Source organism: Nesoenas mayeri (assembly GCF_963082525.1).
Source record: "Nesoenas mayeri genome assembly, chromosome: 6".
Classification (NCBI taxonomy): domain Eukaryota; kingdom Metazoa; phylum Chordata; class Aves; order Columbiformes; family Columbidae; genus Nesoenas; species Nesoenas mayeri.
Window position 1 is genome coordinate 41,790,762 of NC_137545.1, and position 13,768 is coordinate 41,804,529.

General features: G+C 40.0%; 1 protein-coding gene across 11 annotated transcripts in view; it reads left to right on the forward strand.

Moving 5' to 3' along the window:
* The window catches only part of MBD5 (methyl-CpG binding domain protein 5), a 127,008-nt gene that overhangs the window by 17,914 nt on the left and 95,326 nt on the right, over positions 1 to 13,768 (forward strand). Inside the window, exons 1-2 of one of the 11 annotated variants that reach the window (XM_080347341.1) lie at positions 3,617 to 3,716; positions 4,260 to 4,320. The exons of 9 other annotated variants lie outside the window; for them this stretch is intronic. The gene's annotated coding sequence lies outside the window, so the exon portion shown is untranslated. Of the gene's footprint in view, positions 1 to 2,782; positions 2,796 to 3,616; positions 3,717 to 4,259; positions 4,321 to 13,768 lie in introns of those variants that run through there. One more of the 11 variants, XM_080347342.1, reaches the window with a different exon arrangement.

Sequence of the window (13,768 nt, forward strand, 5' to 3'; positions counted from 1 at the left end):
TCATCTGTAAACAGAATTTTGGGGAAATAATGCTTATCCTCTCCCTTCCGTCACAAAAACCAGAAATCTTGTTCTAAAAGCTTTTGAATTTTCGCAGCCGTTTCTGGACACTGGGAAGAAGAGAAAGTGGATGTGGCTGAATTGTCTGTCTAGCATTTCAAGGTATCGTTTAGGAATCGTTCATGGTACAATTGTGTTCTGCAGAAGTCATAGTATCTATACTCATAAATAATTAGTGCATTTTCTGCACTGTCTGTCTTTAGAGCCTGCTTCATTAGCAGGAAGTTCAGAATGAAACCTCGCTTGCTAAGCGCGGGTTTAGTAGTTGATTGTCCTCTATGTGTCCTCTGGGAAGTGGCCTTTCTCCATCCATCAGCACCCAAAACATCTCCTGGGCTTTAATCATCACATTGGAGAGTGTCTGTATTGTCCTGGTCATGGAGGAGATGAGTGCTAGTATTGCGTTTTCTTATTTTACATGTGGGTATTTACAGATTGCTTTTTCTGTACAGCGCAGGAAGTTTTTCTGGAATTAAAGTAGGTTGTCTCCATTTGGAATTTTTCCTCTTAAAAACAAACCTTTTTACTGCAAACGAAACATTGCAAGAAAGTTTTCTGAAGTAAAGATGCCTGTACAAAATGATGGCTGGGTATCCTCCCACAGTTTAAAAAATTACTACTGATGGTGGTACATCTCAGATACAGCAAAATGGTTGTGTAGAGATTATAAGTGTTAGAAAATTGCAGTTGCTTGTTCTAGGAAAATGCAGAGGAGAACATATGTCTGACTTTAGATTAGAACTTGAACTGCAAACTACAGAGGCAGCAGGATGGAAGTTCTCCAGCCTATTTATGGCCCAGGTCACATATTTGTGTTATTCTCTTTAAGAGACCCTGCAAGACTGTTTGGAGTTCTCCTACCTAATAGATGTTTTTGATGTTCCTGACAGAGGATGAACTGGCTTCTTCTGACTTATGATGGCTGTAAATGAACAGGTAAAGGAGACTTCGCTTTCTGTGTCGGTCATCAAAACCCAACAATTTGGAGAGACATTGCAAGTGCATCTTGAAGATGATTTTGTAAACCCAGAGAAGTTTTGTGCCAAAATCTTTCTGAAACTGAAGGTCTGGCAACTGCTTTTTATTACCTGGTGTGTCTGATTCTTAACCATAGCCATACTTCTAATGAAAAACTCAAAGTAGTTACTTGGGTTTGTGCTGTGGTCCCTTCTTGAGCTGGAAACTTATACCGCTGGATGAGTGATGGAATCTGGACTTCTTGTGAATACAGCTTCCATTAAAATGAGGTGCATCTGAGCAGGTTTCTCTTGTCTGTATAAGGAATAAGGTTAGAGGGATTTTACTGTTTGGTAGTTTGTTTATTTTCCTTCTGGAGAAAAAGTTCAGATGTGTTAATGAAGTAATCCTCATTGATCCTCCGTCTGAGTTCTATTGATTACCTTACAAAAGTTCCTCTGGATCACTTATTTACCTGGAGCTGTCTTTTCAGAATGCTTGAATGAATACAGCTGTGGTAACTGGAACAGTGTCCCGACTCTTGTGAGCTGCTGCTGGGAGTACTTCAATCCATGTGGACAAGAATAGGTGCTGGCTTTATTCTGAATCCTTTACTTGAACACAGGCTGGTTCCCCCAGTCTGTGTATTGTGGGTTTGTTATTGTGGCAGTTCCCTGTCGATCTGTCACACAACTGGAATCTGATTTGGCCTATGGGAAATTTCTTCTGGCTGTCGTTGTAACCTGAGAGAGAGACCCCAGGTACATCGAGCTCTCAAGGTTTTGGCAGAACCTTTAACATTGTACTAATAGTTTAAGGAAAACGCAGAAGCTCCATTTCTTTAAGGATCACCTGGTTATTGGGAGAAGAGCCATCAACAGATCTTCAGTTGTGCGCCTGGGAGGTGTGACTGCAGCATATTTAGGCGTATTCGAACTAGCTTGGGTACAAAAAGCTGCTCGGGTACAAAAAACCTGCAGCAGAACAGGCTCCAACATGCTCCAGCCGCTCTCACGGGCGCTTTTGCTGCTGCCTTTTCGTTGCTGTTTGTACCCGAGCGAGTGAGATTAAAACTAGGTCATGTGTGTCTGTCTGCAGTTCCACCCTGTGTTACTGTGGGCACACCTGAAGTTGGATTTGCTCTGCCCAGCGAGTCCTCCCGCTTCTCCTTCCACAGCCCAGCCCAAGGAAGGGAGGATGAATGTGAATCCAAGTGTTAGAGGAAAAGGCTTTTTGCTGCTTTGTCTGAGAACACTAGGAATTGATCACCGTGATTCTTCCTGAGTTTAGCAAGTAGAAATAGCGCTTTCTTGGTTTTAGGGAACTGGAAAATTAGCGTGGATGCATACAGTCATAAAATATCTAATTAGAAGATGTCAGTGATGCCATCACCTTAGCATAGGTAAACGTGTCCAAAGCCTGAGCTGTCCTGTTCTACACGGGCAGGATCGTGACGTCCCTGCATGGACTCTGCCGGCTCTGGGCGCAAGTCCCGAGCTTAAGACTGTGCTTCTTGTGCCCACATGGATGGTTCACAGTCATTCTAGGCTATGGTAATTATGTCCTAAAAAGAAATAAATCATTTCTAGGCAAAAATAACTAAGTTTTACTGAAGAACGTGCATATTCAGTGGCAAATATGCAGACCTCCTTCTGTTTGCCTGCTTCCTTTCCCATCCTCCACTCTGCACTTTTTTTTTCCTTAAAGAAAATAAACTTTCCCTTCCAGGTTCAAATGCATTTCTATTGCTGTAAATCTCAAGATAAGCAAATAGGAAGGTAAGACCTGCAGGTAAAAATACTAACCTGAAATGTAACTCTGTCCTGCTTGGGCATTCATTTCTTATTTGTATCTTCACTTTAAAATATACAAAGAGATTTTATTATTATTATTTTTTTCTGCTAGAGCTACTTCACAGAAGAAGAGTCTGAGCAGAGGTGTTTTATACCTGTATGGGGTGTTTTTGTGTGTGTCATTTGGTATAGCTGTAAGATATGTTTTAAACAGACAGGAATTTTGCAAATATATAGGTTTTTCAGGAATGTATAGCTCATGTCGTCATCATTTTTCAAGTAACCACGATCCAAACTTTGTTATAGATAATGTGAGCCAGCTGGGTTATTGTTAGTTTTGTACAGTACTATTTGTATTCAGGATTTTTTAAATGATTTGTAGGAACACTGCCGAGGCAGTATGCATTATATAATAATGATTGAGGATTTTTTCTTAACTTTAGTTGTTTGGTTTGGTTTTCGTTGTTAATTATGGATCAGGTGTTACGAAGATCTGATTATTTTGTGTTGCGGTAGGAAATAGGTTATTTAAAAAAGGGTTTCTTGTATGCTTTGGGAGGGAGAAAGAAGAGTAGTTTCTGCAAATGCAATAAAGAAATAAATAAATGTAGAGAATTGTTTGCAAGTACAATGCTGCAGGAAACATGAGACAGCACAAAAGCAGCCTCCTTTGCAGCAATGCTCCATCATGTGCTGCTTCCCCGAGAAGGAAAATCCAGCTTAATAATCGTGACAGTTGTCAACTTCTAAATATGATCAATTTTAGAAGCTCAATTACAATTTATTTTCTTTTGTAGATCATAATTTCAGATAAATATCGCTAAAAGGCAATTCTGAGCTCAAGAGACAAAGGCAATTATATTCTACATTAATTTGTTTACCAGTGTCACATGGAATAAATCGACTGTAAGTTTTCATAAATTATCTAGATGTGCCAGTAGAGGAATAATTTTGTAGGGTATTGAAATAAAGAAATCTGAATTCTTTTCTGTAGTCACGTGTTTAATTAAACATTATGCAAATGGTGCTTTATATGACAAAAATCGTACCAAACAGTGCTAATGTTAAAATTGGCCAAATTATATTGGGATGCCAGGGCTGCCTTTTACCTGCAAAGGCCAAAAATTGGGGGAGGGAAGCAGAGGCAAGTGAGTAGAACCTCAAAACCAGTACTTGCTTATTCCCTTTGTTTCAAACAAGGGGCTTTGTCGTGAGCATCAGCCCCATCCACAAAGGAGCATATATTAGCCTGGAAGTATCAATTTTGAACACTTCTGGTTTTAAAGATAACCTTTAGAACGCGAGCCAATGCGATGTAGAGTTTCCAGGAATACAAACAGAATCGTTGCTTCTGCTTCAGACCGTGCTGAATGGAAAAGCTACAGCAGGGATGAAAAGATTCTATTCTATCAGTTTTGCTGGGGTTTGGGTTTTGTGTTTTTCTTCAAGGCGCTGCAAGCAACATGAACATTCAGACAAACATCTCCATTTCATACTGGCTGGGAATTCTGTGAGTAGGATTAGCAGCGGCACTTCCTCCGCGATTCATACCTGTCCTTTTCCTGATTTCATGATTTTTGCTTGTGCTTTTAAGGCAGATGCTGTAATTGTAGGATACCTGAGCTGGAAGGGTTGAGTCCAACTCCTGGCTCCACACAGGAAACCCAAAAGTTAAACCAATATCTAAGAGCGTTACCCAAACTTCTTGAGCACTGTGAAGCCACAACCACTTCTCTGGGGAGCTTGTTCCAGTTCCAGACTGGCATAAATAACCTATTAGTTGCTAGCGTTGAGCATAATACCTTGCTTCTAAGTATTTCTTGTGCTTAACTCTTTAAATCTTTTGTGTTCTCTACTGTATCTTGGGCTGAAATGAGAAGCAACTCCCATGTTTTTCATCATTTATAGTGGGTTTCTCTGTGTTACCTGCAAAAATATAGACAAAGGTTTGTTGCTAGTGTGAGCTGCGAGAGCCAAATGTGCTCACTTTGTGTGTGTTTCTTTTTAAACACAAATACAAGATAACAGCAGTGATTGAAGTCTGTTTTATGGATTTTCTTCCAGTTGCATCCTGATATGCTTAGGTTGTTATCCTTTGCTGTAATTATTTTATTTTACGATACCTTCAGAGCACCTGATTTGTTTATCTTTTATAGATTTTTTTTAATGATGTCAAAGCTGGATCTATTTATGCGTCCCCATGGTGATTGAAGAGTCAAAGGGAAAAAATATGTCATTTGACAAGTGGCAGCTGAAAGAGATTAAATAACTTGCTCAAGTCAGTGTCAGAGTTGGGATTAGAAGTCTGTTCCCGCTGTAATCTCCAAACACTAGATTATGTTGTTATTTCTGGCCTGAATTATAGTCTAATAAAAGATATTTTAGAAGGTACTGTGGTAAGTGTGTCCTCTTGCCGTTATTTATATCTCCTTTAATCTTTGAAGAGCAGGATTTATCACCTATCCTTCATTTTTCAGCAATTAAACTCTTTTTTTTTGGTGTACGTATGCGACAACTGTTTATAAATATATCAGTTTTAAAAGGTATTTGAGAAATTCTCATGTATTTTTCACTTAGGGATTAGGTGCATATGTGAAGGAATGAATGTTGGCTGTATGGAGAGGATGAGAAACAGAACACTGAAGAGAGGAGGCAAATGTTCTGAGCTCTCTTAACACCCCTGTTGTTACTTTAATACCGGTGTGGCCAGGGAGTACAACCAGGCTACTCTCTGTGTAAGCTATGAGTTAATTAGAACTTGAAGATGAAGTGGCAAGAATGTGAGCGTGTGGCTCAGATAAACATTTCCAACTACATCATGTAAGAGATTCATACTCTTCCGTTAGTTACTTCTGTGTATGGTGAAGAGGACATAACTTATCGATTAATTAGTGTGAATTTTGCAATGGATTTAAGAGGCAGCATGATTATACCCATGTTGTTTTGGAGGTTTATTGTATGTTCTGTTCATGGATGAGGTGGCGAATGTAGCTTGTGAAAACCACCTTGTCAGAGCTGAAAGGGGAACCATGAATTGGTCTAATAAAAGTGAATGTTTGTTGCCATTCCTTAAACCTGGACTCAACACCTCTTGAAATGAAGATGTTAGGCAAGTACATCCACCATAATTATGCACATCACTATATTAATGAGAAGAATTAGCAGCACAAAAAATCCTAAGGCTAACGTTTGCTGCTCTTCAACAGTTTCATGCTGCAAACTGAGTAAGGAAGGACAATTCAGGAAGCTTTTTTTAATGAATAGGATTTAAATCTAAGGAAAAGACTTTCAAAGCAGAATATGTTCTGCATGGTTGTCACTGCTGTCTAAATAATATCGGATATCAACATAGTTTGAAAAAAAATTGCTCTCAAAGTAAGATTATTTAACATCTCTGGAAAGTAATGCTTTAATGAATACTACTTTTTGGATACTTAGAATACTGAATTAGACTGCTGAGTTTTATTTAAATGTATTTTAAGTATTGGTCTTCACTGAGCAAAAGTAAGATCGTACACAAACAAATACAGCTCAGCTAAAAAGATGAAAATATGAAATCAACAGTACCAAAATGTAGGTTGGTCAATGCAGATTGTCCAAAACCACCCAAACCCAACCCAGATGCATGTTGTTTGACTTCTTTGGTGTTGCTCATTTTTTTAAAGGACTTTGAGTTTGTGGAAGGATTGAATGGTCATCAGATGAAGAACTTTAATCGCTGCAGGTTTGGCTATCGGCCTTCAAGAGCACTAATTGTTACCTGATGGTAGATAATGAAATACATCTGTTCTTTAGAAAGAAAAAAAGAAAAGTAGTTTTCTGCTCTTTCTTCAGGTCTTCGGAGTCAACACATCCTTTACAAATATCTTTTATTATTTGGCTTTCCTCTGCTCTACAAGTGTTGCACATGCTTACCTTAGCACGAGAATAGCTTATTAAGAATGCCCTCTGAACGTACGTTGTCTGTGCCTCACTAGAGGGTAACGGATCCCATTGCATCCCCATGAGTTCCCTGGGGATAGCGGAGCCTTGAGTCGTCCTTTGGAGACGTGGAAGTTCTTCTTTGACTCTCCTGGAAGGCCACTGCGGTGCGTTTGTCAGGCTGCAAACAGCGTTTTTGTGACCTTTTGTGAGAGATAAAGACGCAAATTCCTTCTGAACGTTCCCCTCCGTGTTGCTCCAACCCACAACTCGACTGGATCTTCCAGAAGGAAGAGCTGGGGTTTTTTTTGAGCTTTCAGCCCTTTTCCTCAGTGCGTGATTAACAGCCACCGGGGCTCTGTGAGCGCTCGCTCATGTTTGTGTGGCTCATTGAGGAGAAGAAAGAAGAGGTGTGTTCGGAGCAGGCTGGCTAAACAAAATCTGTGTGGGAAAAGGTTGTGTGGTTGTTAAAGACGTGTTGGGATGCCAGGGGAGCATATGGTGTGTGCTGAAAGGTCCGGGGCTCCGCAGGCTGGGTGTATTCTCAGCGCTGTCACCCCTGTGCTGTTGTATTGATCCCCTCCTGCATCTGCACCGTCCCCATGACTGATGGCAGCCTCGCCTCACCCTTCACAGGGCAGTAAATGTATTCCTGTTGGGATAGAGGGCTCAGCGTTACAGGAACCGAGTGCACGGAGAAGCTGAAAATAAGTATTCCTGACAAGGTTTATGGTGGTATAATTTCAAAGTTATTTAGTGAAATTTCAGCCATGTAAATTATGTCTGACTCATGCTCACACTATTCAAAGTCAGCTTTTAAAATACACTTTTTGAAGTTTTCAGTGTTGCATACACGCTGTTGAGGCAAAGAGGAGAACATACAAGTAATAAACAGATTAGTAGGCTCTGAGCATTCTTGGCAGTTGTGTAACTCCAATATAAATTTGCATTCCTTTATTTTGTTCTGCTTTTAAGTGGCCTCTTCATGATATCTTTACTTTTCCCATTTATAATGAGGCAAAAATTGACTGCTATCAAAACTAAAATGTGCCAAAAAGGGCAGAAGCTTATCACTTCTGAACTCGCATAATGATTTTCTGTCATATTCCGAGTGTATTGCAGAAGTTCATCATTGTGAATACTGAAAATGTCACGGTAAAAATTCCCTGTTTGATTATGTAATTAGAGAAGTCTCGACATGGTTTGTTTGGGGGGGTGGTTAATGGAAGAACAGCTCAGATTTGTCCTCCAGTTCTGGATAACTCTGCAAATAATAAAACTGTCTATACGGCAGCATGCGGTGGTCCCTGTCTCGTGTGTTAAGGTAACCTGGTAGCAGAGACCCGAGTCATGGGAAGAACTGGGGGAAGGAAAGAGACCAAAAACTGGGCTGGCTTCCCCAAAATTCTGTGTCAGGCGGGCTCTGAATGTGCTAATTATAGCCGAGCGCAACATGTGCAAGATGCGTCCTGCCGTCTGTCCTGCCGTCTGTCCCGCCCGGGCGGGAGCCCTTTTGGTGCCGTCCCGTCAGGAGCCGCAGCAACAGATGTGCTCAGAAAAGGCGAGGGCTTGCGGTTCATTCAGTTCGGCTCCGCCTTTGCACAGCACCATATGGTTTATATAGATGGTTTGTATACATCTTGTCTAGCAGATGATTAGGAGTTAAGGATTAAATGGAGAATTGAGTCTCTGCTAAAGTCTGTGTAAAGTGATATTAACGCAAACATGATGGAGCCCTAGAAGTGACTGACCTGCCCAGACATCTTTGGAGAATATACAGGTAAATGACCATTTAGACATATTTTGATGTTATGTTTGAGAAGACTGAAAACCACTTTGAATTTCTAACGTCCACATGCAAAATGTTAGCTTTTCTTTTCTAATTTGTTGTCACACACAACAGAAAAAGATGGCAATGGGATGCAGGTTGAAAGATGGATGCAGTGCCTGGGTGGAAGCAGGCTGTGGTTTTTAATGTGTCTCCTGCCTGGCCTCCAGTTGCTGCTCCATGTGGTGTTTGACTGGTCTTTGTGTATTGGATGCTTAAATTGAAGCTGAATCCTACCCCGTGCAGCGGTGATCACATTTAAAGGTGAGAAGGAATTGTTATCATAGGTGGAATATATAACTTGGCCTTTTTCGGCTCCCAAACTTGTTTCTGGAATAGACCATTCAAGACTTTGCCTAAGATGTCTCTGTTATCATAGGATATTATCATTTTAGGGAATACTGTTGCGTTAAATCAAAAAGGAAAATATGAATATACTGAACTTCTATGACTTTATATTCACTCTTGTTAAATTCTGCTATGGAACCTTTTTTTCTGATTTAAGAAACAAAACTATAACAGGTGCAAATATATAATAGAAGATTTTAATCAAGTGTACAGCCCAAACACTTAGTTATTTTTGTAGTTTCACTTATCACAAATGATAAAGCTAATGATTAAAATCAGCTGTTTTTCTTCTTCTGGCTTGAAAGCATTCGGCTTTCTACACATTTTTAATTGGGCAGATATAAAAGCGATGTGGGAACTTATTATGGGAAACTGAAACAGGATCCTGTTTAGATTGAGTAGCTTCAGAATTGAACAGCCCTCAGAATTTAGAGAGCATATTTGTTTTTCTTGAATTAAATGAAATGTGAGTAAGTCAACTTGCCTTCAAAAAAACCCACGAATGTCTTCATTCAGGCAGCAATTTTGGGGCCAGTACCATGGAGTCGCAATTAAAGGTGTTTCTGATTCACGTGTCTGATGTGGACATCCTCAGGTCCGAAACTATGGCCTGTAGGGGACAAAGTACAAAACATTGTCTGAGTATCTTTGATTAACTAAATATCCAACCAATTTGATAGAATAAAATAAAAATGAAAGTCAGATAGAAACAAAATAGAACCTCATGGTTTACAGATTGGCTTTCGTATGTTTACCCGTGGTAAATGTGGAAATATCACGAAATACGTGTGATGTAGCAGTTAATTGTAGAACACAAGTCACAGGGATGTGTGACGTTGAGTTTTTATGCTCTGTTGACATGGAATATGGGCTCATTTTTCGGGAGGTGATGTTCTGTAGCTTTGGCGGCCAAGTTGCCCACGGTCAACTGCAGAGACAGCAGCAAAAAACAATAGGTAGTCAATGGCTGCTTCTTATCCTGCGTTTTCCTTCCAGCTTCTCAGTATGCTTGGACGTATTAAAATGGGGCATTTTCCAGAGCTCATTGATGATTTAATCAAAACTGTTAAGATATACCTTTGTATAATGAGGAGCCATCCAAGCTCAGGGCAGAAAGCCCAGTCAGCACTCAGCGGGCCAGGAGAGATTTAGCCTACAGATATCACCTCAGTTCTCCTGCTTAACGCTCTGTTCAAAGTAATTAAAACAGTCCATGATAAAAGAAAAATCTGTAATTAAAATCGTAGGACTGCATCCAGCCATGTACGAGGCAGAACCACACAAGTCCTTCCATTGCCTCTTGGAAAAACACATTATTTGGAGGAGGGTGCTGGTTGAGTTTTGACCCACAGTATCATGATAGGATATTTTTAGTTCCTTAGGAGCCTCGTCCTCTTCTGGGTAAAGTATAATTTGAGCCTTCATATCTTTGTGAAGGCTGTTCTGCTTCACAGAATTGACTTTGGTTGTGGTTTAATATCACAATAAATAGTACGTGTTGCATCTGCGTAAACGTCATTTCCATTTTTGTAAGTATGAATCAGTATTTCTTTCATGTTTATGATAACTGCACTTAATTTCTCACATGCGGTGGTATTTGAAAAGTGGCAATGTTAAAGAATATGGGAGCAATCTCAGGAAATGTATTAGAGGTATCTAAATATGGTAGGATGACTTTGTTCATATATTTAACAATAAAAGTCTGCCTTTTTTGTAGTCAAGACCAAACATTTGAAAGTTAAACAGAATATTGTGTTAACGGAATTGAAGCTATATTGACGCAGAAGAAAGTGTATCTGGGATACTATAGCGTCCCAGAAATGTGCAGTTTCATAGTAGCTTTTGAAAGCAAGGTTGTGTTCCTGCAGAGTGGAAGTCATGTTTGGCCAATCACAAACTGATTACCAAATTTCAAAGATTTACTTAGAAGAAATCCATCCATTAATTCATTGAATTTTTCATTGATTAAGTTAAGAATTCTTGTACAGCCAGAGCTTGTTTAGATTGATTTTTAAATTCTAGAATTTAATAAGTTTGAGAAATAAGGTAATTCTCTAGGTTATGATAATTCTGATATTAGGTTATGAATATGCTAATAGAAATGAGTATATTCTGACATTTGCGAGTGTGAGAGGTTGCGTTTCAGTGAAGTACCAGCAGTCGCTCACTCTGTGTTGTCGGTAAAGCTGCATTCTCAGAGGGAGCGATGGAAGATCCTTCAGACCTTCTTCAAAACTCCTCTGCGAACAAGGAAGAGTTGCCGCTTACTGCTCTCAGTAGTCTCATTTTTTTTGTGCAAAGCTTCCGATTTGTCAAAACAACTCGGGACGCTTTGACTACAAGGTTCGAAAGTTCTCAGGTTGCTTTTTCTCACACAAAACTATTTTGCTTCTGAATCTTAGGAAATGTTGATGGATGAGAATTCTCTGGTGTGAAGCTTCCAGCCACCTCACCCTACTTGGAGCCATAATTTGAAATTTTCTTAGGAGATTCTTCCGAAGAGCAAGTCTGTTTGAGGGTTTGAGCAGCCTTTTAGCAGTTGATGAATGGCTGCTCTGTGATTTCGGTTTGGGGAATGTTTGCCTTTTCCCTGATGTCTTCTTTCCTACCACGCGTGTTCTTGCAGCCTTTCACGAATCTCCTGTGTTCATTTGGGTACCACAGCTTCTTCTCATTGAAAAGCCCATTTTTAAGATGCCTGGAGCCCATATAGCATCTGCCTGTAGTCTCTGAAACTTTTATAAATATAATAAATAGTTACTCTAGCTAGACTTTTAAGTCATTTGTGCTTCCACGCTCTCAATCCAGTATCTCTACTAGATAATCTTTATTGTTGCCAGTTTGTAACGCTCTTTGTCATTTACCCAATGTGCTACACTAACTTTACGTTCAAAGCCTTGACACTGAACATACCCACTTTCCTATTTTTCAAAACCTCAGTTACATTTTTTTACCTGTTCTTTGATATACTACGTAATACTGGTAAATATTTCACCTTTATTTCAATTAATCTGCTTTCGTATTTACAAGTTCAACTTGTGTTGAATATTTTTACACTTTACTATTATAATACATAAGTGTAAAAATGGAAGTTAATATTTTATTATTGTATGTCACTTTAGCCTTATGGGAAGGCTGGTATTGAACTATGGCTGTAAAACCTTCATGTGGAGCAGAACCTTGGAAGTGCCATGACATTCCTGGGCTTATTGTTTCAGAATTTGTTCTTTGTTATCAAGGAGTAATTAATGAACTAATCTTCTACCCACTAAAACTTTAAAAATAGCCCAGTGTTTCTTGAACATTTTTTCAGTTTAACAGAATTTTCTCATCTTTGTTTCTAGCTGGGCTCAAGGCTTGTTTTCATCAGCTATCAAGCTCAGCTTTGCTAAACCTCTGCCAGGTACTGTCCAGACATTTAACTAAGCAATGCTGAAGTTACAACCAAGAGAGTTTGATTCTTCTGAGCAATATTAGCCTGTCTAGCACATCAAAATAAGCATGTGAAGGAAAATTGGGCCGAAGGTTTTGCAGGCAGACAGGCAATCCTAGTGACTTGGTCTACCTGTACCAGCCACTTCAACTCCATCCCTGCAGCAAACTGAGCGTGTCGTGCAGTTTGCACTTGTCACGTTCTTTTGGTTGCTCTTTTGCAGTTACTTATTCATGCTCTCGGTGGGAACCCAGCAAGAAAATAAGTGATGTGAGAGTAGCGATGGAGTGTACTTTAGCTTTTCTACCTGGGGCACAACTGGTTAAATGTAGAGATGATCCAAGTCAGAAGATACAATTGTATTGGACGTGAGAACTCAAAGTGCATTAGGCCAAGACGTTCCTAATGTGAGAAACCTCTACCAGACTAAAATGAGGTAGTCGTGGTATTTTCACTTTGAGATTGTTATTGTGGTAAAATAAGAAAATAAGGGGTGATGAGAAGAACTCATGTCAATAGAGAGAATGTGCAGGTGAGTGTGAGTGTGATTTAATTTGGGGCATGAGCAGATGAAGAAATTTGAGGAGCCCAAACAACTGTGGTCAGAGATAAGAGATCAGTATGAGGCTGCAGGGGCAGAAAAGCAAAGCTTGGAGAAGAGGGAGGAGACTAAAAAGTCACAGAAATAAATTAATAAGGCTGGGCAGGTCAGGTCTAAGGCCCATCTCTGACCCTTTCTGTGGAGAGACAGACTTCATTGATTATCAGAACATCAGGCATCTCAAAATGAAGCTTGGACTTGCACCGTGTGTTTTTTAATAGTCGCTAATGGATCTGCAGCCCATAACTACCAGTTCCTTTTTGAAGGCGTTTATACTTCTGTCCTGTACAACCTCCTGTGACAACATTAAGGATGCTCTGATCATTCAGTATATATTGTTTTTGAGAGTAAGAAACGTGTTCTTTATAATCCTTAAATCACACAGGAGGTTTTCAGTATGCAGGCAGGTGTCAGAAATCTCTTTGTACAGAAGGCAAGGTCTGGGTTCTGTGCTCATGGCCACTCTGGGCTTCTCTTGCCTCCCCCCAGCACTCACATCCCTGCAGATCCTGCCTGAGCAACCACGTGTTCTGGGGAGATAAGTCAATATTCTTGAGACATTCAGGAAATATCTGATGGGAACTGTTGGGGAAGGAGCTGGGGAGGGACATGGAGGGAAGCGGGAGTGGGTTCAGTACGTGCTGCTGATGGAGCAGGAGGCAGATGAGAGCACCCAGGGAAACAAATGAGATTTACATCGTGGAGCTATTTTAGACTCTGTTATTCTCCATGGGGAATTCCCATTCAGCTAAGAACGGTACCATTCTTGTAAAGCATTTTCAGTGAAGCTTTGTGATATAATTTTTTATTAGAAACTCTAGTTAAAC